Source organism: Schistocerca nitens, chromosome 9 (genome assembly GCF_023898315.1).
Source record: "Schistocerca nitens isolate TAMUIC-IGC-003100 chromosome 9, iqSchNite1.1, whole genome shotgun sequence".
Taxonomy (NCBI): Eukaryota; Metazoa; Arthropoda; class Insecta; order Orthoptera; family Acrididae; genus Schistocerca; species Schistocerca nitens.
Window position 1 is genome coordinate 419,345,926 of NC_064622.1, and position 25,659 is coordinate 419,371,584.

A 25,659-nucleotide genomic window follows, 5' to 3' on the forward strand; every position below is an offset into this window, starting at 1 on the left:
TTTTTGTAACACCCTCTATAAGAGGCAAAACAGAGTCAACATTAAGTGATGACTGTGAAGGGCACAGAGACGCTGTGAAATGATGTGAAATGGAGATAGCGCCTGACAGAAATTCAAAGAGTCTCTTGGCAGGTGTAAGTTTTTGAAGCATTCAGATGTGACAGTGGCCCGATGGTGGACTGCAAGGGAATATGAGGGCAGGTATACTCATCGTCATGGTTCCAATCGAACACATATGATTACACCATAAGGGAGATACTCCTTATTGTGCACGAAACATTTGTAACCCTTTGATATCCTTGTCTGCTGTCTGAGAACAATTAATGGGCTCCCTCAACATTGTGTCATCCCGCAACATTGGTCAGAGACAACCAGCAGCCAGACTAGGGGATTACTACACCATGTGTAGGCTGGCATAAACACCACAACACAGAAGGCTGCATTTGGAGTATTGCTGTATGATTATTCCAGTGTAGGGAAAAATCGGGTATGACTTCAGGTCGTGGCTGGTATTGACCAAGGGAACTCTGATGGCACAATAATACGTCACTTACATCCTGCATCTTCATGTGGTACCTCCTATGAGACAGTATCATAGTGCCATTTTTCAAGAGGACAACGATCATCCACATGCAACATGCGTCCCTATCAGCTCTCTGTGTTATGTTTAGCTACTAGCTCTATACCCAATAGAATATATAGGACATCAGCTCGTACGCCATCTCCATCCCAGTGAAACTATCCAGGATATCAAGGACCAGTTACATCAGCTGTGGGCTAGCTAGCTTGTGTCAGGACCGGGTCAACGGTTTTATGACACCATTCTGTACTGAACCAATACATGCATCCCGACTAGTAATCCGGCCACCCCTTAAAATTAACCCACAAGAGATCCAGAACATGTCATCTGGAATCAAAATAAAATTAAGCATTAAGACAGAAATGGATAACATCTTCCTCTATCAGAGGACATCGCTGCAGTGGAGTCCAAGTTGCACTGTTTGACTAAAATAGAGAAATACCCAGAAAAGGCGGAGGAGATGAAATGAAATTTCACAAATTGAGAGGATACATGATGCTATTTCAGTGATTAACACATTGAGTCAAATTTACTTCATTTATCAGCAAGATGCTGAAATCCCTCCTGCCTGGATGCATCATCTAAATTGGTTAGAAAGGGTTTCATGAAGCCGTTGTATCTTCTCCTGAGGTATCCCAACACACGACCACTGTAATCATACTTCATATTCTCGATACAGGAATGATGACATCATTGATGTCCGAACTGGTCTAAATCATGCACCATCAGGAATAGATCTAGGAATCTTGCAGGCCATAAGAATACTCAGTTACGCAGATAGTTCACAGATATACATCCATGTGTGGATAGGCATTGTCCTGTTAAAAAATGCAACATGATACTGTCACATGAAACATAATGCATGATGGTGCATGCATTTGTAAGCAGTCTGTACTTCCCAGTCATGGCATCACTCCAAATGGATCTATTTGTGTTGTAGTGTTAACAGTAACCTACACGTGTGTGTGTGTGTGTGTGTGTGTGTGTGTGTGTGTGTGTGTGTGTGTGTGTATGTTCAATTTTAAACCAATGTGACATCTTGACACTGAATTATTTGACGAGCCAACCAAATGGCCGCCCATTCTGAGGTTACTTTCAGTCCAGTCAGGAGCTGGTAATGCTGTCTCTCATGTGTATACAGCATACCAATGTCATTTACAGTGACCACTCAACATTTGAAGCTGTTCACATACCTTATATATCCTACCAGTTCTGGTACAACACCAAACATGAACGCCACTAACACAGCTTGGTGGCCATTCTGTCTTAGAGAATTGCTACACTAATCTTTTATAAATGCATTGATTCCGAAAGAGATTTTCACTCTGCAGCGGAGTGTTCGCTGATATGAGACTTCCAGTCTTCGAGTCTCGGTCCGGCAAACAGTTTTAATCTGCCAGGAAGCTCCAAATGCATGGATCGTGTGAACATAGACGTAGTTACACTGTTATCCGACCATGGTTTCTGGGAGTGTATATACGACAATTCTACAGATATACTAGGTGAACTATAGTGCAAAGTTCTTATGAAACATTGGCACTCCTAAAATTCAAGCAAGAACCATTTAAACCACATGTTTACATAACTAGGAGGGTGGGCTCACTATGTGGCAATACAGAGTGTGAGATGACGTTAACCACATCGTGTTTGCCTACCAGCGACGGAAATACGGAACATGCATACCACTTCGTCAGATTCTGTATGTGGGATACAGGAGACCTTCCACCATCCCGTCGCTTCTGGCTGATACTGATGTCATTCCCTTGAACCTATTATCGAGCATCCTCATTGCAGACAATATGGAAATAAGACAGCTATTCCCAAAAAGAATAAACCCACCGTGACGACCTATGCAGTGAGCAACTCTGAAATTAATGTGTGTGTGTGTGTGTGTGTGTGAGAGAGAGAGAGAGAGAGAGAGAGAGAGAGAGAGAGAAATAGTGTAGTCGAGGGATGAAAATTTTCTGAATTTATGCTGCAAAGATAGAACTGCTTGAATGGTGTGTTGGATGGCTGTATGACCGTCTTAACCAGTGTTAAATAATAAAAATTCACAGCAATGGATAAAATGCTTACTATCCACTCTCCAAAACACTACAAAGTTGCTCCAACACTGCTCAGCATGTATCACAAGAACTAAACTACTTGCTGTAGATACTCACGCGACATTTGTGTTTTGATCATAACAACATTTTACCCTATGTTTTCTACACTGTAAACTTACACATACCTTGGTGTAAACAGTTGAGATTAAATTTACTGCACAACTAACTAATCAGTTTTGTAAATTTTATTGTGTTCTTACACCAGTTTATGTTTCTTACCTTTGTAAACAAGGGTGCGTTTTCATGAAAGTTAATCTTTTTCTTCACAGTGCACTCAGGCATGTCAGGCAGACAGGAACTTGCTCTACCCCATGTGGAGCCAGCATTCTGCGCGCTAGAAGTTGAGTGCGAGAAGTAGACTGGTTAGTATACAATCAACACTGATGTGATAATGTGTTCATAAACTTGTTTATTTTTTTTTTAGCTCTGTCAATATGGGTACATTTTAATAAACTTTAACCCTTTTGTTCACAGTCTTCTCAAGCATGTTAGCTGGGAGTGTGCCAATTTTGGCCCCAAAGAACACCTGTTCTGCACACTCCACAAAATGCCCCTCGTGGCCAGCACTACTCAGACCTGTAGGCCGGGAAGAAGCTGGTTTTAGTCCAGAGCAGCAAGCATTCCGCTCACCACACAAAACGCCATTCAGACTAGAGCACAATAAGTAGGATGGTGAGTATATGATCCAGTCTGCTTGACATTTTGTACACACACTTGTTTATATTTTGTACCTCTATCGATATAGGTACATATTGATAACATGTAACCTTTTCGTTCACAGTAGTCTACACATTCCTGCTGGACAGAAGAGTGACTATACTGGCCCAGAGCAGCAAGTGTTGTGATGTCTAAACAAAACACTCTTCAGGACCAAGCACTGTTTGCCGGAAAGAATCTGATTATAGCCTGGAGCAGCAAGAATTCTGCTCGCCATGCAAAACGGCGTTCGAACTCGACCTAAGGAACTAAAATGGTGAGTATCCAATCCAGTGTCCTGTGATAATGTCTTCTTACACTGGTTTATATTTTTCACATTGATCAACTGGGGTAAATTTTAATGAAACATAGTTCTTTTGTTCACAGTTACTCAGGCCTGTTTGCTGGCAGTGTGCTGATTTTGGCCCAAAACAGCAACTGTTCTGAACACTTGACAAAACAGCCTTCAGAGCCAACCACTACTCAGGTCTGTTTTCCGTGAAGAAGCTGGTTTCAGCCCAGAGCAGGAAGCATTCCGCTCACCAGGCGAGATGGTGTTCAGACTCGACAACAGGAAGTAGGATGGTGAGTATACGATCCAGTCTGCTTGATATTTTGTTCACACACTACTTTATATTTGTTACCTCTAGCGATGTGGCTACATTTTGATAAAAAGTAACCGTTATTGTTCACAGTTAACTCAATCCTACTGGCTGGAGGTTGACTATATTGGTCCAGGGCAGCAGGTATTCGGCTCGCTAACAAAACAGCCTTCACGGCCAAGTACTACTCAGGCCTGTTGTCTAGAAAGGAGCTGAATTTGGTGCAGAGTAGCAAGCATCCTGCTCACTAGATAAAACAGTCTTCAAACTCGAGCACAAGAGATGGGACTGTGAGTACACTCCATTGTGATTCTGTGTTCTTATATTCTTCTGCAATTTTTACCAAGATCCTTAAGTATACACTTTGATGAAATGTACCCAGTTTCTTCACTGTCTAATCAGGCCCACTTTGCGGTGAGGAGCATTTTGGTCCAGAACAGCAACTGCCCTTCTGGCTAGACAAATTGGCCTTCGGTGTCTAGTACTATTCAGAAATGTTGGCCAGGAAGGAGCTAATTTTACCTTGAAGAAGTCAGCATTCCACAGACCATGCAGAACGGTCTTCAGTCTCGAGAACAAGGAGAATGGTGAGTATATGTTCCATTCTACTATAATTTTGTGATCTTACACTTGGTTATTTATTTACCTTCATCGACAACAGAACAGTTTGATGAAACTTAATGCTTTCATTTACAGTCTACTTAGACGTGTTGGATGGGAAAGAGCTTTTGTTGACTCCAGAGTACACACAGATTAGTGTCAACATCTGCCCAACTATGTTGGACTATTCTTATTTCCTCCCATATCACCATTCTACATTTCTAACACTGACATCCGATCACACATCTTAGTAAGCTCCTGTAGACCATTCCATTTTTTTTTCTCATTGCTTAACTTTTCAGTTCGGGCTAAAACTACAGAGTCGCTCATTCACAAATTTGGTCCGTTTTTCACCACAGCTAGCAATGTTACAGACAGAAATATTTCATTACAACCTTTTCTCTCTCAGATTGTCACTTTGTGAAAGTCATACTAATAGACACAAACCGTTATTTACCGGTAACTTCCGACTGTTGTTTGTTTTAGCTACCTGTGATCTACTGATCAACAACATTCATTGAAATTTCAACTTAAACTGTAACATAGTTGACCTTCTCTTGGTTATTTTGTGAACATAGTTTATCAATTTGATGTTATTTAAGTACACTGGACTGCATCGACAGAAAGAACCAAGGCAGTACATGTAATGTAATACAGAACAGTTTGCATGTGACAGTAATCGACGGTCCAACAGGAGTGCAGGAATTAATTTTGTCATAGAACTACGTTAAGTGCCTGCGTGCCTTAAAACCAGCCACGCAATCCCTACCTATGATGCAGTTCTTTTTATGCTGCAGTCCAGTCTGCACACATCACTGAATCTTGCATGACTACAATAACACTCGGGAAAGGGTCAGAATACCAACACAAACTTGCCAATGTGCAAAATTGACAACAATACTCATCTGAATTCAGGGAGTTGGGAGACAAACTAATGTGAATAAAAAACAATGCCGCTGTGTCGTAATTAGTCACTCGTAGACAACCTTAAAATCCCTTTGATGTTGTGCCATGTAGCTCTTAGCAAAGTTTTGGACTCTGCCTTGAATAAAATCACACGATTTCTTCAGAACAAAAATCACACTAGCAACCTGGGCTCAACCACACGGCCATCGTTGACATCCTGTTACAACAATGAGCCAGTATACCAATGAAGGCCTCAACCCACTGACCAACAGTTGGTTGAATCATAATGTATGACCTCCCATATGCTTTGTTCACTTAAACTACCTCCATCTAAGTCTGTAGATATTGCCACCATCAGAAATAAATATTGAAACGGCAACTAAAAAGACTGCCTATGTGATTTTATGTCTTTAGTCTTATTTAATATGAAATGAACAAATTCAAAGCGTATGATGTGACCAAGTCAGGTTACAGTCTGAAGTAAGTCCGACATCAGCCAAGCCCCAAGACGTTTTCTTCCATTCAATGGCCTGTCTGTCTTACTTAGAATATATGAGGCTGTTGTGACATCAGACAAGCCACTTTATCAATTATTTGTCTATCAAAACTGCAGTGTCCTATATTGGTTTCTGCAGTGGATACTCTTTAGCAACACTCTCTGAAAAATTATCCCTTCATTTTTACTGTCTTAAAATGCGTTTTTTGCACTTACTATTTTTCTTTCCTTGGTCATTCTTTCCTTGGACTCGTCCGTTCACTGATTTCCAAGTGATATCTGCCCTCAGAAATTCAGTCTTACTAATTGTTTGTGCCTTAGCGAAACCTTTTGTCAGCTCTCCGAAACTTTCTGCAACTATGCTCTCCTTCGTGCCCTAATGACACGGTGCCCTTGTCCCCCTCCCTTTCCTCCCTATGCAACAATGGTAGCTTCCTGCCTTCAGGTGGTCCTACAAATTCTAATTTCAGTGCTTAGTTGAAACTGGTATATCTTGCGATCTAACACTGAAATCACAAAGCATGTTTTCGCAAAACTTACTGTAATCAAATTCTATGTACATCATCAGTGAGCGAGGTGGCGCAATTGTTAGCACACTGGACTCGCATTCGGGAGGACGACGGCTCAATCCCGCGTCCGGCCATCCAGATTTAGGTTTTCTGTGATTTCCCTTAATCCCTCCAGGCAAATGTCGGGATGGTTCCTTTGAAAGCGCATGGCTGACTTCCTTCCACATCTTTCCTTAATCTGATGAGACCGATGACCTCGCTGTTTGGTCTCTTTCCCCCAAACAACCCAACCAACCCAACCCCTATGTACATCAAAAAATGGTTCAAATGGCTCTGAGCACTATGGGACTCAACTTCCAAGGTCATAAGTCCCCTAGAACTTGGAACTACTTAAACCTAACTAACCTAAGGACATCACACACATCCATGCCCGAGGCAGGATTCAAACCTGCGATTATAGCAGTCGCGCGGCTCCGGACTGAGGGCCTAGAACCGCTAGACCACCGCGGCCAGCCTATGTACATCATCCTGTGAATGCATATACTTATCACTCTCCATCATTTTAATTTATCAACAGATTAGCTATGAGTGTGCTGAGCATGCAAAGTGGAAGAATCTACACTGCCATGTCTCAACCTTCTCACATTGTAAGGAGTCATTCCAATCCCCTCCTTACCCTCTCCCTTAAAACCCACATCCTTTCGTCTTTCCCTCTCCTTCCCTCTTTCCTGATGAGGCAACAGTTTGTTGCGAAAGCTTGAATTTTGTGTGTATGTTTGTGTTTGTTTGTGTGTCTGTCGACCTGCAAGCACTTTCATTTGGTAAGTCACATCATCTTTGTTGTGTGTGTGTGTGTGTATTAAATTTAAAGTTAATTCAAATACAACATATTTCAGTAAGAGTATCTCTTTATGCTATGCATGTAGTGTTATCACAGTTACTTTGTCGTACTACTTAACACTTCACATCTAACTTCACCACCCAGTTTCACGTGCTAGTGCTGGTGTGTTAACCTGTAAGATATGAGGTAAGTGATTATGACCCTCCACCTTGACATCTAACCCTAGGCATGGGACAAAAGAGAGTATTGCTGTCCACCATGTCTGCCATGACACCTTGTACCTCATCAACACCATCGTCCACTCCTGTTCTTACTCCAGAGCCCACTTTCTCGAGATGTGAGTTAGGTTCATAGATGTCAGAATATTAGCCTCATAATGACACCTGAAGGCAACCATTTTCCTCACCATGTAACAAAGTTTGTTTTCTAAGTACACACAGATTAATTTGTTACACTACTTTTTCCAAATTTTCAGAATAATTTTAGACATGACTTTAGTGATGGAAGCTTAACGTTATTACTCATTATGATTTACTCTGTCCAAGGAATACCACTCATGACTCCATAGACTTTTCCCTGTCCATTATTGTACTTTTTTGTTTATTATAGACTGAAAAATATACTTTCTTGATTGCATTTGCTACATTTACTTAATCACTAGATCTTTTTATATTTACACTTCTGAGACCACCTATTCTGGTGCTCCACACTGCTCAGTCTCTTATTTCCTTACCCAGTTACATAAAATATACAGATCACACACCTGTTTGTGACACAAATTACTCATCTTCTAAACATCAGATACTTGCCCTCATATATATTACATATTCTGCACTGTTACCTTAGTTCCAAGTTACATTTCTATTACATTTATTCCTCTTGTAACCTATTTTACTTAAACCATAAAAACACTGTTCATAGATGTATATCACAGAGCGTTACTTCCAATATCGTGGTTTAGCCAGAATTTTGTCTTGTTTTCACTTCATATCCCCCTTGTTATTTTCTCTGTATTTCAAAACTCTATTCACACTGTTCTACTTTTGGGATTTTACGTTTATCATGATATTCTCATGACATCCTGTATCCAACCATTGACTTACTTCACATATTCTCTTGCCATTTCAATAACTTTCTGACTTCTCTGTTGTCTATACGCACATACTGAAGACTACCAGCAATATATTAAACAGATGAGGAGGAGAATAGAACAAGGAAAGAATGCATTGTTCTACCCGGCTCAAGTACGCACAGTCGCCTCACTGTGAAGTTTCCCATAGAGCAGGAAACGTTGTACCCTTTTTAATGTGCCTCATCCACCATCCCTTCATCAACTTTCCATGCATCTGTTTCTGGTCCTCCTTCCAGAGGATAACACGTACATCCTTTTTCTTCTTCCCTTTGAACTCTACAAAGATACAAACTTATATTTCATACTTCTTTTTCATTACAACCTTTGGTCCTACTTCGAAGTTCAAAATTTTCCAGAAAGGCTCCTTTTGCTACAATAATTGTGTTACTACTGCATTTTCCTAACTAAACTCTGCGTGAACAGGCGCCATGAAGTTCTAGCGGTACCGACATGGTGCCATGTCATCCTCAACCCACAGGTGTCACTGAATGCAGATGTGGAGGGGCATGTGGTCAGCACATCGCTCTACTGACTGTTAGTTTACAGGACCGGAGCTGCTACTTCTCCATCATGTAGCTCCTCAGTTTGCCTCACAAGGGCTGAGTACACCCTGCTTACCAACAGCGCTCGGCAGACCGAGTGGTTACCCATCCAAGTTCTAGCCCAGTCTGATGGTGTTTAACTTCCCTGATCTGATGACTGCCTTTTCCCGCATGCTGAGATTTTGTTAGAAAACGAATATTTGCATAATTGGAAATACACATGGTTTATTAGGTACCGGTTCAACACATAGCACATACGACAACAATTACAACATACAGAGAAACCAACACAGATGCGTATTACCAACCACTGAACAAGAAATACTGACTTTAGTTATTTAGTTATTAAAGAACACCAAAGACATAAAATACATTAACACTTTCCCTTATTTAATAACTTGCAAAGTCTAATCTTATTACATAAATACTGATATCTAATGGAAAACTGGCTTTTTAAGTATATCAGCAAGTTGTTCTACAGTGTCTATTTTTGCAACTGTGATTTCATAAGCACTAACTAGTTCATGAACAAAGAAATGCCTTGCTTGAATATGCTTCATTCTTAAGTGAAACTCGGGATTCTGGGCAAGCCGGATAGCAGCTTCGTTGTCAGCCTGTAGAACTGGTGTTGCCTCCAATTGGTCCAATTCTGTCAGAAGGTTCTTGATCCAGAAAATTTCTCGAGCAGCTTCACTGGCAGCCACAACCCCTGCTTCAGTTGTGGATGTGGCAACAGAAGATTGCCTTTGACTAATCCAGGAGATAGATGCCCCAGAGTACAGACAAAGGACACCAGATGTTGAGCACCCAGAGCCAATATCACCACCAACATGGTCGGCATCACAAGAACACTCAAAAACCTGCTTCTTAGAATTGTTTTTATATACAAGTCCATAATTTGTTGTGCCTCTCAGGTATCGTAAGGTTCTTTTAACTTTCACTATATCACGATCTGTTCATTTTCAAGATTTCTTGATACAACACTGACAGCGTATGCAATGTCAGGACGTCTCCCACACATCAGAAACATCAGTGCTTCAACAGCTTTCCTGTATGGAAATTCAGAGTTGCGAGGACTTTCTTCGGTATCATTGTTATTTATAATGGGCATAGTTACAGCCTTGTAGTTCTTCATGTTGAAACGTTCTAGTACTTTCTCTGTCTAATGAGTTTGACTTACACATGTTCTTGTTGGTCAATTTCCAGACCTAAGAAAAATGATGCAGGCACTGAAGTAATTTTAAACTCTTCTCTTAAATCACTGACAATGTCTTCATGTTCCTGTTCCTGTGAGCTGCAATCAGACCATCATCAACATAAAACATAAGGAATATTTTCTTACAGCCTTACTCTCTCATGAAAAGACAAGGATCAGCTTCACTCCTCACAAAGCCCAATTTAGTGAGATGATTATTGAACTTCTCATTCCAGCGATGCGGAACCTGCTTCAGTCCATATAGCCTTTTCTTCAAGCGACATACTCTCCCAGACCCATCATCACATCAAAAATGGTTCAAATGGCTCTGAGCACAATGGGACTTAACTTCTGAGGTCATCAGTCCCCTAGAACTTAGGACTACGTAAATCTAACTACCCTAAGGACATCACACACATCCACGCCCGAGGCAGGATTCGAACCTGCGACCAGAGCGGTAGCGCGGTTGCAGACTGTAGCGCCTAGAACTGCTCCGACACCCCGGCCGGCACATCAACACATCCTTGAGGTTGTTGCATATAAATGGTTTCTTTTAAATCACCATAAGGAAAAGCAATTGAAACATCAGTTTGTTAAAGTTTCATTCTCTCACATTTAGTAGTGCTCCAATGGTAGACACTCTAGCTACAGGACTGAACGTCTGGTCATAGTCAACTCCTCTCTGCTGCGAATAACCCTTAATCACCAATCTTGCATTGAATTTATTGACTGAGCCATCAGCATTTGTTTTAACTTTATACACCCATCTATTAGAAATGGCCCTCTTTGTATATGGTGGGTCAACCACATCCCACGTTTTATTTTCTTGAAGAGCTTTTATTTCAGAATCCGTAGCTTCCTTCCAGAAATCGTTTTGAACAGACTTCATGGCATCGCTGTATGTATCTTGTTCTTGGAAAGATATTGAGAGGTTCATTATATAATCATCAAATTTTGTGGAGGTCTGACGGTTAACCTATAACGTAGACATGGTAAAGCTTCTCCACTTGTGTCTCCCTGATTTTCCTCCTGAGGGTCTTCATCTACATCCAAGGAAATGCCATCCTCTTCACTCTCAGTATCAATACCATTGGTCTGCAGTCTAAGACGCTGGATCCTGATGATTGAAAACATTCACTGGAAAAGTTGAACTTTTCTCACTCTTCAGTGGCCTCTCCTCAAAGATGGTATCTTGTGATCTAATGGGTTTGAACACTTCTCCACAATAAATTGTGTAACTTTCATTGTGATCATATCCAATAAGGAATCCTTTCAGTGCTTTATGGTCCATCTTCCTTCTCTGTTGTTTTGGAATATGAGTAAAGCAAGTGGAGCCTATCACCGGCAGATGTTTCAGTCTTGGCTTCTTTCATACCACAATTCATATGGAGAAGGTCGTGTTCACCAACAAAGTTTCTGTGGGATGTTTGCATGTGCATGCATTATGGCTCTGGCAGTTTCCACAACTGTACAGTTCTCTCTTTCACTGCACTCATTTTGTTCTGTAGTGTATGGTATTGTGAGGCTTTTAATTATACCCTCTTTGTGAAGAATCTCTTTTGCTTGTTTGTTGTCAAATCCTTTCCCATTATCACTCAGAAGTTCCTTGATGGTATGTCCAGCAGCTTTTGCTTCAGCTATTAACTGCCTTAAATATTCTGCAACTCCAGACTTTTCTTGTATGAAATATGTTACCCTAAACTTTGTTCAATCATCTTTTAAAAGAACAAAATACCAGCGTCCTGACGCAGGAGGTACTTGAAACGGACCACGTACATCAGCGTGAATAAGCTCACCTGGTTCTGCTGTCCTCTTTCTGTTGCCAAATGCTAAACGATGAGCCTTGCCATCGATACAGCCTTCACAAAGTTCACTGTCCATTTCCACCTCAATATTTAACTCGCCACAAAGTACTGACTTCACATGGCGCTTATTCTTGTTTCCAAATCTTTCGTGATCGAGCTGCAACATATTGTCTCTGCTAGTGGTATAAACTTCGCTCAGGGAGCTAGGTTTCACATTTCTTACAGCAAGTTTAAAAAGGCCTACAAAGCGATCACCTACCAATCTAGTGACATTATCAATCTTAAGATGATAAATTTCTCCAGTTTATGTGGATTTACTTTCTGGATGTTTATCCTGTGCTGGAAGAACAGAGAATAGATTCTTGTGAATCTGAGGTACATACCATACATCTGTCGAGGTAATTCTGTTCCATTTTCCTCCAACTGCTGCTTCTGTGTCTATTGAACCTTTTCCAATTGCTTCAATTATGTCACCATTAGCTGTAGTAACTGAGTGTTTTGTTAGAAAAGACTGAAATGTTTTGAAACAATTCCTATGATTTGTAATGTGACTTGTTGCACCATTGTCTATATACCAGTCGTCATTTCTACATTCAGAGTTCGTCAAAGAAGATGTCACAGCAAGAAGTAGCGTATTTGTATCTGTGGTAGCCAGTTTTGGAGGTTTGCCATCCGCTGCCCACTTTCTGCACACTTTAATTGTATGGTTGGGTTTCTTGCAGTAATTACATATTTTCTTCTTCTTCTCTATTGGATTTACTTGCTGAAATGACAGACTTGATGAGTCTGTAGTGAGGGCTTCTTGTTTACTAAAATCATCCTCCTTTGTACTCAGAGCTTTTTCATATGCACACAATTGATTTGATAAATTATCAATTGTTCTGTCATCTCTAGACGTTAGCATTCAACTAGATTTAAACGAAAAATAGTCTTCTGGTAGTGTACCTAATATTTTACAAATCAAAAACAAATCAGGCATTTCTGAATTATTTATGATATCTTTAGTCATTTCCTGTTCCAATTCACTCCACAAATTTTTCAGTTTGGAAATATGTGTCGCAATGTCGTCTTCAGGAGCCTTTTTGTAACTAAAGGACTGCAAACAAAGGTTGTAAACTTTGTCTTCAAAGACACCATCAAATATTTTGTGTAATTCTGTCCACACTTCACATGCTGTGTTTATATGGATTATTTTCTGCAAAGTTTTTTCCAACATATTTGTAGTCAAAACAAGTAGAGCGTTGCTGTCTGCTTTGTTAAAAGCTTCTAAAGCAGTTTTGTAGATCACCCTTTGTTCAACAGTAGCACTTTCTGAAATAATACTAGGTTTCACTAACCTGCCTTCCACAACATCAAGTGCGCCAGGAATTCCTCATAGACAAATACTTATTTTGTATTTCCAAGTGTTCCAATTTGTTTTGCCTTCCACCACTCCAATGTTGATAATTCTTGTTGAATTCATCGTTGGTTGCGTGGTATTAAGAATTTCAAAAACGTCTTCTTGGAGACAACTTTAAAAACCTTTTGCACAGAGCTACGTTATTATTTTGGTACAAGTGTCCTTTTAGCGCGCACCTGGGCCCATAACCTGCTGAGATTTTGTTAGAAAACGAGTATTTTCATATTTGGAAATACACATGGTTTATTAGGTACCGGTTCAACACAAATCACGTACAACAACAACAACAACAATATACAGAAAAACCACACACAGGTGCGTTTTACCAACCACTGAACATAAAATAATGACTTTAGTTATTTAGTTGTTAAAGAGCGCCAAAGAAATAAAATACATTAACATTGCATGTACATTATTATACAACAGCACTCGTCATTTACATCACAACAATGCATATTAAAAAATCGGTACCTATGAACATGTTAACACTGAGTTTCTGATTTCTCTAACGTGTGCATTTCTGTGACCAAAACTTTGAACTGCAAGAGTAGTTTGACTTCGTGTTGGATAGTTTTTCGACACCATCCCTGTAGCACCAAAAATTTTAACGTTACAGATCAGCAGTAGTACTGTGTCCATTTTGCTGGGTGAAGTCACTGAAATCTATGAACAGTGTCAACCAATACCTCACTTTCTAAACCACCTACGGCTACTTTTACAGTCGGATTGATATCAGCTGAAATGGGCACCAGCTCTCCTCCATACAACAACTCTTTTATTTTGGCTTTTTTTACCAAACTCAGTCACAGGCATCGAATTTCTATCATTTCTCTTCCTATTCACCATTCAGCCTGGGAGTCTAAAAGCACAATGCATAAGTGCTATCAAATCTTGATGGCAGTTCATATTTGGAATCTCTATCAAATACAAATTTATAAATCATATTAGTTTCGTCTAGAGGCACTCTTGCATTTTGTAATAAACATGCTTGTTTGAATTCTCTCGCTTGCAGTTCAGAAGTGCTTGCTTCCTTGCAGTCTTTCATATACTGTTCTGGAGCCTGGGCCCCACACTCGCCACATCAATGAATTTTTATTTCTTATTGTTCCTGCTTTTTGTCAAACTTTCACACAATTCCAATAGTACCAGCAGTGTTTAATTCGTCAGTTATGTCATAATAATAGCTGGTGTGCAAGTCAGGTGACTCTTCACACACACTCGGTGGTGCAGTAATGTCTCCCCACTCATCAATGTCTCCATTCCTACCAAGTTCACTAGAACTTCCCATCAACTGCCCAACCAAGCTATTAAGCAATCTTGTTCCCCCACTGAGTGCACCTCCTCGCCACCAAGGTCACCTGTGGCAGCTGCTATACACACTTCATTTATACTCCTCACTATTTCTTGCCAGTATTCTACTTAAAACTGGTCATCAGCATGACTCATTTTCTGTTGCCTGTCATGCACATCATCAAAGGGGCACCAGTCTTCCACCTTCCCGCAGTTGCTGTGGTATATTTTGCACTATAATGTAAGGGCCATGTTGAATATTAGACTCTTTCGAGGAAACGTTCATAATTCTCGTAATTGTCACGGAGTGGTGCTACAAGTTCTCACCAAACACAGAATGGTAACAAAAGTTTTATACCCACAGCAACTGCACAGCTACCCCCTCATCAGTACTTACAGAATGCCTCCTCCTGTGCCCTGACCAGTTTGATACTAGTCTTCGGTCCGGAAATCTATCAGCAGTTCTCACTAAATTGCTGTAGACCAATATTCTGTCAAAAAATGGACCTTGAGAAATGATTACAGTACTTAGTTACATCATTCACCTGTCTCAAGACATCATCTATGAATTGGTCTGCTGTAAAAGAAGTAGAGAGCGAATGAGTTGTAGAAAAGGTAGTAAGAGCAACTTGGCTTTCTGCGAGTAGTATCCAAGGCTATATCCTCAAAGTCTCATGTGAATGGCCTTAGGAGCATCTGGTTCCATGGCTAAGTAAAGATGAGGGCAGCAACCAGGCAACAGTTGGTTACTGCTTCACAGTGGGCTTACAGCATTTGTTCAGAAATCCATGGAAGTACAACTTCTTGACATGGCTGGAAGTACGAGAAGATTGTACTGAAAGATGTTAGGCGATTAGCCAGTTTCATCCATAGCTAGTTTCACACTCTTGGATATTATGGTACAACGTAGTGGTATAAACAGTAACAAACGATATGAGCACATTGAAACAAACAAAAATTAACAAAATATTGGCACTAGTAACTTCACTAGGCAAAAATTACATCATATCATTACCTTTCTCAAAGTATCATTAACCACAAAGCCACATGGCAAGATTAAAATATAAGGATGTCCCTCATATAACTGTAAAACATAGAAACTGTAGCTTATACGTTTGAAATCCATGGTGGTAACAGCTAAAGAGGCGAATCTTCTAAAATGTAATAATTTTTTCCAGTTTAAAATTTGTTTCAAAGTTGGAAACTGACTCCTTTTGATGAATTCTTCATTGTGATATGCACCTCCCTCTACTCTTTATGTGTAAGGTCTATGTGTTTTGGCATACAACTTGAAATTTGACATTTCTCTTGTGTGGCATAGGCACCAGCACTTAAATCAGCGTGTTTGTTGTCCACAGGTGTGCTTGTTTGTCGTGGTCAGGCCTAATGTCCCATGTGACGGGTCAGCCAGCAGTGACAAAGTCATTACTATTGGGGAGGACACCCACCTTCCAGGCAACGGGGACAGCTTATCACCGACGAGGATTTTTTTCCTGTTGTGGGGGGCATCCGCCTACTATAAGTGCAGCCAACACACTAGCAGCACCACATGCCGACGTCATGGACACTGACAAGACACCACCTATTGGCTGGAGACGCTGTGGTTCTGCTGCTACAACAGAAACATTACGTCATTGTGAGGCTAACATCAGTTCAGTCAGCAATGTTTGCCTGGCATTTAAAACTGAGTTTTGTTTACAATAAACAAATTATTTGAGCAACATGAGAATACTCATTGAGCGTAACTATTGTTGTTTAATAGTTCTCGTAAAAACATTCACTGAGATCAGTGTAGGGCATCTGTTTTACCTTTGTAGTAAAGCGTTAGTTATATAATGGTACATGCATTGGCCTATTCACTTTCATTCAGCATCTTGTTCCATCAGAAATTTAACAGCATTGTTGAATGCATTCACTGCCAACCACTTAGCCTACCTGTAGCAATGTATGTTATGCATCACCAACCTTGCAATTTCTTCATGGCAGAACTCTCAATACAGATCAAGTTTCCAGAGCTTCATGTTTCCGAAGCCATCTTCAGAGTATAACAGTCCCAGATCGAGAGATAATGCCTGAGAAAAGAAACTTATAATAAAGAACAATTTATCTGTGGTTGTCACAGACACAGCTACAAACTAATAATCCTGTCTTTTTACCCATGCAAATCTTAACACTTAAACATCGCCAATGACACACTCTGCCTGCGAAATGGCCACACCAATTTAGTTACTGCACTGTGTTCATTCGCTTCATCACAGATATTTCATATGAAAAGTCAGAATAAAAACGAAATAATTTCATGCTTGGCAGAGCGGGTGCACCAACATACATCATTGGTTGAGGAAATGACGCCTTGCAGTCACCTGAGTGGACATCGGTCCCTATCAGCCAACTTCCATGACTGGTGGCCGGAGTGTGGTGCGACAAAGGCAAACTTTAGAGCCACAGTCTTTCGAGTTGGATCACACCCAACAGCTCTTTCGCACAACATTTTTGTATCTTTTTCTATTACTGAAAGTCAGAAAGTGAAATACATTATTTTTACTCTTCCATTGTAGCAAACTGATACTTCTAGCTTTTAGGGGAATGTAAATACATGTCAAGTATTGCACAACACATAGTAGATATTGACTGCTGTATCAAAACACTATTTCTGGGAAGCTGGATCTTCCCCCATGTGGTGAGAGGTAGTAATAGGTAATGAATCCAGGAACATTAGCAAACAATATTGTTTTCGTGGTGCAGGTGTTAATCGTGGGCAAAGGCATAATGTTACTTGATCGGAATGACCTCCACACCCACCTGTCAACGTTATTGCGACACTCTACTTGTTTCCCTCGTTTGTCTTTCCGGAGGTGCATTCGGCACTGGCTTCAATTTTCATAATAAATATTATTTGTCAAATCAACATCCCTCTTCTTCAAGACATTCTAATCATGCAGAGTAATAGCATCATTAGAAAATTTTGAATTGTTTCTCATACTTGATTCAGAGTTTGTGCTAAAAACTTACTGTTTGTCGAAAATTTTGAACTATCGTAGGCAAAAGAGCATCATGGATGCCCAGTATCATACCTGTATTTTGTGAAGCTATCCTATTACTTACGAACAACAGACTCATTTTTCATATTATCTTATTTGTAATAACTTCTTATTAACTGGATAATTTGTATACGTCAGTGTCATAGATAATAACAGTGACCACTGCAGTAGTCCATAATCTCTGCCCGTCATACAGGTTGACTTTTCTAAACGAATATACGTTTCGAAACGACAAAGATATTAGTCATTGTCAACATAAATTGTGATTTACATATTGCTGATACGGCCTAACGTACTTACATGAAGTAATAAATGCAACCAAAATCACAAAATACAGTTACAATTTATTGAGGACTGGGTGAATACCAGGTAAGAAGTGAATGAAAATTTGTATTTGCTGTCGCTATAAGCAAGTCACAGGGACAAAAGTTTCCAAACGCAGGATCGTATTTATCATATCCATTCTTTACTTACAGGCAGTTGCATGTAGCCATTTCAGGACCAACTAAATCAACTAACATTTTCGTATCCCTTAAGGAAAATGAAAAATAAAAAGTTCATGAAGCTCAAATTCTTATACGATATATCATTTACAGCGAGGTATACTAAAGCTCTGGAAACAATTTCTTTCAAATTTTCTGTGTGGAAATATATAGAAAAGGGTGCGTCATAAATTTGATTATTATTTTTCTTTTTCGGTTTATTTTTAAAGAACTTTTTTCAGTTCACGCAGCTGTCATCCTAACTACGATCTTATTCCAAATACTGTTGTTATTTAAAACTATGAAAGCGCTAAAGTTTCGTAAGGGCCCCTGATGAATAATAATGTCCAGCCGAATCGAACAACACTGTTGGAGGTTCTCTTGCAGTGAGAGAATATTTGGCAAATGGGCTGGCCTGTCCGTTTCTTGAGACGTAAATCCCATCGAGCACATGTGAGATCCATTAGGGAAACGTATTGCAGCATATCCACATTCACCAAGGACCATCCATCAGATCTCAGTCCTGCTGGTAGATAATCAAACGCCCTGCCACAAAAAATTATTATCAGCCTTACGGTCAGCATAGAGCAATAGAGCCTGCACTGTCATCAGTAAGAACCATGTCCCTCCATTTGTAAACTTGGGGACCATCAGGAAATGCCGACACGTTAGTGTAATTCTACTTTGAATGAAATTGTTATTTCCGTTCTTCTCATTGCGCACTTCTTTCTGTGACCTTCTCCAATACATTGTAGCAGTTCTTTCTATGAGTGGCCCACATTTCAGTTTACCATATTACTTGGCAAAGAGACATCTCGCGAAAATTACAAACTTTTTGTCCATAAGGTTTGCAAAACAGCTATATTGCCATGACTTGGTACTCAAATAGCCAAGGTATTGAAGATACTGCAAAACATCATTCACAATAACATTCTACTCAGCTATTATGTTTCTCTACTCAACCGCGATCACAAGGCCATCTGCAATTATCTACCACAACACCAAGAATACCCCATACGCAGTCAGATAGTGATGATAACACTACATACCAGTCCTGTTGTGAGACATGACGCAGGAATACGACATCATTTTTGTTCATCTCATCACATCTGGCTCTGCAGTTATTATCACCATTCAAAATTAATTTTTGTGCCTAAAATACACTACTGGCCATTAAAATTGCTACACCAAGATGAAATGCAGATGATAAATGGGTATTCATTGTACAAATATATTATGCTAGATCTGACATGTGAGTACATTTTCATGCAATTTGGGTGCATAGATCTTGAGAAATCAGTACCCAGAACAACCACCTCTGGCCATAATAACGGCCTTGATACGCCTGGGCATTGTGTCAAATAGAGCTTGGATGGCGTGTACAGGTACAGCTGCCCATGCAGCTTCAACACGATACCACAGTTCATCAAGAGTAGTGACTGGCGTATTGTGACTAGTCAGTTGCTCGGACACCATTGACCAGACGTTTTCGATTGGTGAGAGATCTGGAGAATGTGTTGGCCAGGGCAGCAGTCGAACATTTTCTGTATCCAAAAAGGCCCGTACAGGACCTGCAACATGCAGTCATGTATTATCCTGCTGAAATGTAGGGTTTCGCAGGGATCGAATGTAGAGTAGACCCACGGGTCATAACACATGTGAAATGTAACGTCCACTGTTCAAAGTGCCATCAATGTGAACAAGATGTGACTGAGACTGACACCCATACCATCATGCCAGGTGATAATGCCAGTATAGCGATGACGAATACATGCTTCCAATGTGCGTTCACCGCGATGTCGCCAAACACGGATGCGACCATCATGATTCTGTAAACAGAACCTGGATTCATCCGAAAAAATGACGTTTTGCCTTTCGTGCACCCAGGTTCGTCGTTGAATACATCATTGCAGGCGTTCCTGTCTGTGATGCAGCGTCAAGGGTAACCACAGCCATGGTCTTCGAGCTGATAGTCCATGCTGCTGCAAACGTTGTCGAACTGTTCGTGCAGATGGTTATTGTCTTGCTAACGTCCCCATCTGTTGACTCAGGGATCGAGACGTGGCTGCACGATACGTTACAGCCATGTGGATAAGATGCCTGTCATCTTGACTGCTAGTGGTATGAGGCCATTCGAATCCAGCACGACGTTCCATATTGCCCTCCTGAACCCACGGACTCCATATTCTGCTATCAGTCATTGGATGTCAACCAACGCGAGCAGCAATGTCATGATACGTTAAACTGCAATCGCGATAGGCTACAATCCAACCTTTATCAAAGTCGGAAATGTGATGGTATGCATTTCTGCTCCTTACATGAGGCATTACAACAACGTTTCACCAGGCAACCCAAACTTTCCTCATGTCAGCACATTGGAGGTGTCGCCACCGACCCCAACCTTGTGTGAATGCTCTGAAAAGCTAATCATTTGCATATCACAGCATCTTCTTCATGTCAGTTAAATTTCGCGTCTGTGGCACGTCATCTTCATGGTGTAGCAATCTTAATGGCCAGTAGTGTACCTGCTACATAATAGTACATCATTTTATTTATCAACATCAGTGTTGAAGTAACAGTAAATCTCATTGCACCTCTTGAAGTATTGTCACCTTGAGCCACACCTGCATGAATACTCTAAGCCACCTTTAGGTGCCTGGCAGAGGGTTCATCAAAACACTTTCACTATTCCTCTACCATTCCACTCTGTAAAAGTGAATGGAAAAAACAAACTTTGCTGAAAAGATGTCACTACTCTCAAAAACAGTTTCGTTTTCATGAATGGAATGATTAGTCATGTATCATGTCCATCTCTTTCTCTTCTAATTTTTGATAATACCAAATGAGCTGCCATCTCTGAACTTTTTCAATGTCCTCTGTCAGTCCCATCTGGTAAGGGTACCTTACTGCACAGTCATACCCTAGCAGAGGATGGACAAGCAAAATGTAGGCAATCTTCTTAGTAGACCAGTTGCATCTTCTAAGTGCTCTGCCAGTAAAATGAACTCTTCGGTTTACCTCCCCCAAAATATTACCTATGTGATCATTCGAATTCCAAGAACATTGCATCATAATGATGAACAACAGAGGTACTGCAATATTGTAACCATCCACCGACACGTAGCAAGTGACTTTCAGTTAAAAATGTCACCCCTGTAGTTAACATACGAATGCCAGTTGTAAATGCATGGCTGTGGGTCACACTCAGATAGCCTAATGATAAAGTGACCACTCCCGATAAGTGAGAAATCCGCATTTGAGTCCTGTTACAGCACAAATTTTCATCATTGTCATTCAGCTATACAGCTGATGGTTGTCCATGCTGTGCCTGTTCTTTTCCACATGCATGCATGTCTAAAGGAACATTCCATTGTGCTTCAGAACAACAAAGCCACTGCAATATTTTATTTATCCACCAATACTGGGCTAGTGACTTTCAATTAAAATATCTCTCCTGTGCCGGAATATACATAACAGATGTACAAGTGCAGGTTGATGACATATGGAAGTTTGGGTCTAGCCATGGAGAATTCTTGGGTAGCCTAATGGTAAACTGACAGCTATTAATAAGCCAGAAGTCTGCCGCAAGTCTAGGTCCGGCACAAAAAAATTTTCATTGTCACTCCATTATACAGCTAATGTTTGTCAATATTTGCAACTACAAATACATTTCGTGTACTTGTCTGACTCAGTTCTGTTGTCAAGTTGACAAGAAAATATCTTGAAGAAGCCTCTTCAGGGAGCTAAGAATTCATATACTTAGATGTCAGTACATATACTCCAATCCAGTACATGTCAGTTATACCGGTATTTCTGGTTGATGATAAAAGTGAATTTAGGGTGAATTCATAAATTCACTAACATAATATTAGAATTAAATGTAATTTTATATAGATTACATATCAATCTCTAGTATTCAGAATGGAGCTTATTTATTCTGGTGCAAAAAGTTATAATTGGTTATAAATTGATTTATGACAGGAAACTGAAAGTATCCAAATATTTAAAGTCAAAATAAAAGAATGTACTATCCATTCTATGTGCAGTGTACTCAAGGATACTCAAGAATACTCAATAATATAAATTGTGTTTATGTTTTCAAGTATGTAGGTAGCTGGTTGTGGTCTGCATAAAGTTGCTGAAACACTCTGAAGTGTTAAAACAAAAGAAGAAGAGCATAATATTCTAATTCCAAAGAAAGTAGATGTATATAGGTATGGATATTACCAAACAGTACATTTAATATGTGAAATACTAACATAAATTATTTGTCGAAGAATGAAAAAAATGGTAGAAGCCGGCCTTGGGGAAGATCTGTTTGAATCCCAGACAAATGTAGGAACGTGTGAGGCAATATTGACTCTGTGGTATTTCTTAGAAGATAGATTAAGGAAAAGCAAACCCACATATACAGCATTTATAAACTTAAAGAAAGCTTTTGACAATGCTGATTGGAATAAAATTGTAATTGAGGCACAGCCTAAAAACAGGGAGCCAAAGGTTATTTACAACTTGTTCAGGAACCATATGTCGATTATGAGTCAGGGGGCATGAAAGGAAAGCAGTGGCTGAGAAGAGAGTGAGATGGGGTTGTAGCCTATCCCTGATATTGTTCAATCTGTATATTTAGTAAGCAGTAAAGAAACCAAAGAAAAATTAGGAGTGGGAAATAAAGACCAATGAGAAGAAATAAAAACTTAAAGATTTGCTAGTGAGATTGTAATTGTCAGAGACAGCAAAGAACTTAGAAGAGCAGAATGGACAGTGTCATGAAAGGAGGTTAAAAGATGAACATTAACAAAATCAAAACAAGGATGAGGGAATGTAGTCAGGTGATGCAGATGGAATTAGATTAGGAAATGAGACATTTAAAGTATTAGATGAGTTTTGCTGTTTGAGCAGCAAAATAACTAATGATGGTCAAAGTGAGAGGATGTAAAATGTGGATTGGCATTGGCAAGAAAAGTGTTTCTAAAGAAGAGAAATTTATTAATGTTGAACATAGATTTAAATTTTAGGAAGTATTTTTCTGGAAGTATTTCTATGGAGTGTAGTTCTGTATGTTTGTGGATGATAAACACTTTAGACAGGAAGAAACAGAGGCTTTTGAAATGTGGTGCTGCAGAAGAATACTCAAGCCTGGATGGGTAGGTCATGTAACTAATGAGGAATTACTGAATAAAAATGGAGAAAAAAGAAGTTTGTGGCACTGCATGACTAGAAGAAGGAATTGGCTGATGGGACACATTCTGACATGTCAAGGGATCAAAAATTTAGTATTAGAGGGAAGTGCAAGGGAGGGAGGCCAAGAGATGAATACAGTACTCAGGTTCGAAAGGATGTAGCATACAGTAGCTATTTAGAGATGCAGAGCCTTGTGTGAGATAGAGTAATGTGGAGAGCTGCATCAAGCCAGTCTTCAGGCTGTGTGTGGCATAATGCAGTAGATTTTCATGGTTTAACCATGGACCAAGAACTGTGGTGTTCCTCAGCAGGCCAGAGGTCACAGGCGATGGATTTCAGGAATTGCGACTGTCACAATGCAAGCACATTGAACAGTGCAGAATTTTATAGTCATTTTATTTATTCTATTACATTTTGGCACTTCAAAAGTAGTTTATATTTTAAAAGTATGGATGATAAGACAAAGAAAATTGTGGTAGTCACTGCAGTTTGTAGGATACGTATTTATTGACAGAAAACTCACACGATACCTGTAGAATAATTGCCATAACACAGTGGATAATAACCGACAATAACAGACGTAGTAGAAGCAGTATTTTATTGGCAGGCACTCAGTGTTGATTTACACAACTCTTCCTCAGCTTACATATTTCCTTCAAGAGGCTTACTTTTTTCTGAGGTTATTTCTGGAAGTAGTGAAGGAATTTTAAATCTGTCTTGTGACTCCAGCACAATGCCTATTTTTGTCATCAATGTGTTTTGCTTTATTGAAATAAAATAACATCAGTGGTCTGAATGAAACATATATACCATTTTGCTTGCTGTCTCCATCTAAAAACAGTTCATTACAAAAGATGTTGATGTTATTACTTAACATTTTTGTTCAGAAGTTTATAAATGCAGAAGTCCTTACATTTTTTATCAACTTACATCTTTCCTTACTCTTGAGATCAATATTTGTCAGGGAAAAATGCTTAAAACTTATCTGGAAATCAGAGAAATATCAGGGAATTTCACATGAGGAACCTTGTGGCAACCCTGGAGAAATATTAAGAAACAGTTGCCTCGATAATTCAAAAACCTACAAATGATTACAATCCACATAAATCAAACCCCCTTGGACAAAAAAGGATATTGGAGGGTGGGTCAGACTTCAATATAGGATTCTTTTTCGAATAGATGATTAATTATGTATCATAACAATTGTTTTACCATTGTCATTACACACATACCTTGACCTTTCAGAATCATCCCCAATAAAACAATTCACTCCAGTTTTGTAAAGCTAAATTTTACAATCCAGCAAAACAGTGGTAAAACAATCAAAATTTTAAATACCCTTGTGTGGTTTGCATGATTAGGCTTATAAATGTCATTAATACCTTAAGCAACCACAATGTTGTAATTTCTGCCCCAAGTAAGCTATCCAAAAACATCTCTACAGACAATACCTCCAGTTACTTTCAAGTAGCAAGCATAATAGATTCAAAAACCAAGAACATCATGAAACACTTAAACTAGAACAACTTGACATTACAAACAGAATTAATTTCTTCACCCTCCTAGGCGTACTACTTGTATTGCAGTGTTCTGGACCTGCCGCGGAGCTCAATCAACATGCCCACTGCTTCACAGGTGACATGTTGCACAACACTACATGATCAAAACACAGCCCACTGCTTCACAGTCTGTCATTGAGACCAGTGTTACATCAACACCGATTTATAAACTTCGACAACAGTAAATTTACCAATTAATAATATGCCAATTAAGGATCCTCTGACTGCTGTGGTGCCAGCTTATAGACATGTAGACTTGCTAAGGTGAGTGCAACATTGCACAACATTAGGAGTGAAAGGTCAACAGTGTCTTTCATTAACTGGTAATCACAGGTCAGTGACAAGGCTCATATTAACCTCCGTGTCTTAACCTAAACAAGCAAAGCGAATGTCAAGGAGTAAAGTTCATCACCTCAGCAGATGAGTATGAGTTCCAGATAATTCTATCAAATGGTCAGACAGTTTAACAGTCAGAGGTCACCATAATTTAATCAATACATCCACTCACCAGAAAAGGAAGTTCAAACAACAACAGTTCACAGCAACTCATGTTATGCCTCTGCCTGATGGAAACATTTATACCGACTGGCCCATTAGTCAAATGTACTCTGCTCCCCTCCCACTGTACTGGTGTTGGCTGACCACACTGTTTTTGATCAGCGCCCTCTGTCCATAGTTATGAGACCTCCAAGAGA

The 25,659-nt window shown here is 39.8% G+C and overlaps 1 protein-coding gene and 1 long non-coding RNA gene across 2 annotated transcripts in view; both read left to right on the top strand.

The window, feature by feature from the left end:
* Positions 1-25,659, top strand: part of LOC126203645 (uncharacterized) — a 461,213-nt gene that overhangs the window by 205,713 nt on the left and 229,841 nt on the right. The gene's annotated exons all lie outside the window — the stretch shown is intronic.
* On the top strand, positions 3,531-4,463 carry LOC126203652 (uncharacterized). The gene is made up of 4 exons (XR_007540336.1): positions 3,531-3,658; positions 3,769-3,966; positions 4,077-4,273; positions 4,386-4,463. It is a non-coding gene; the product is annotated as an uncharacterized LOC126203652 (long non-coding RNA).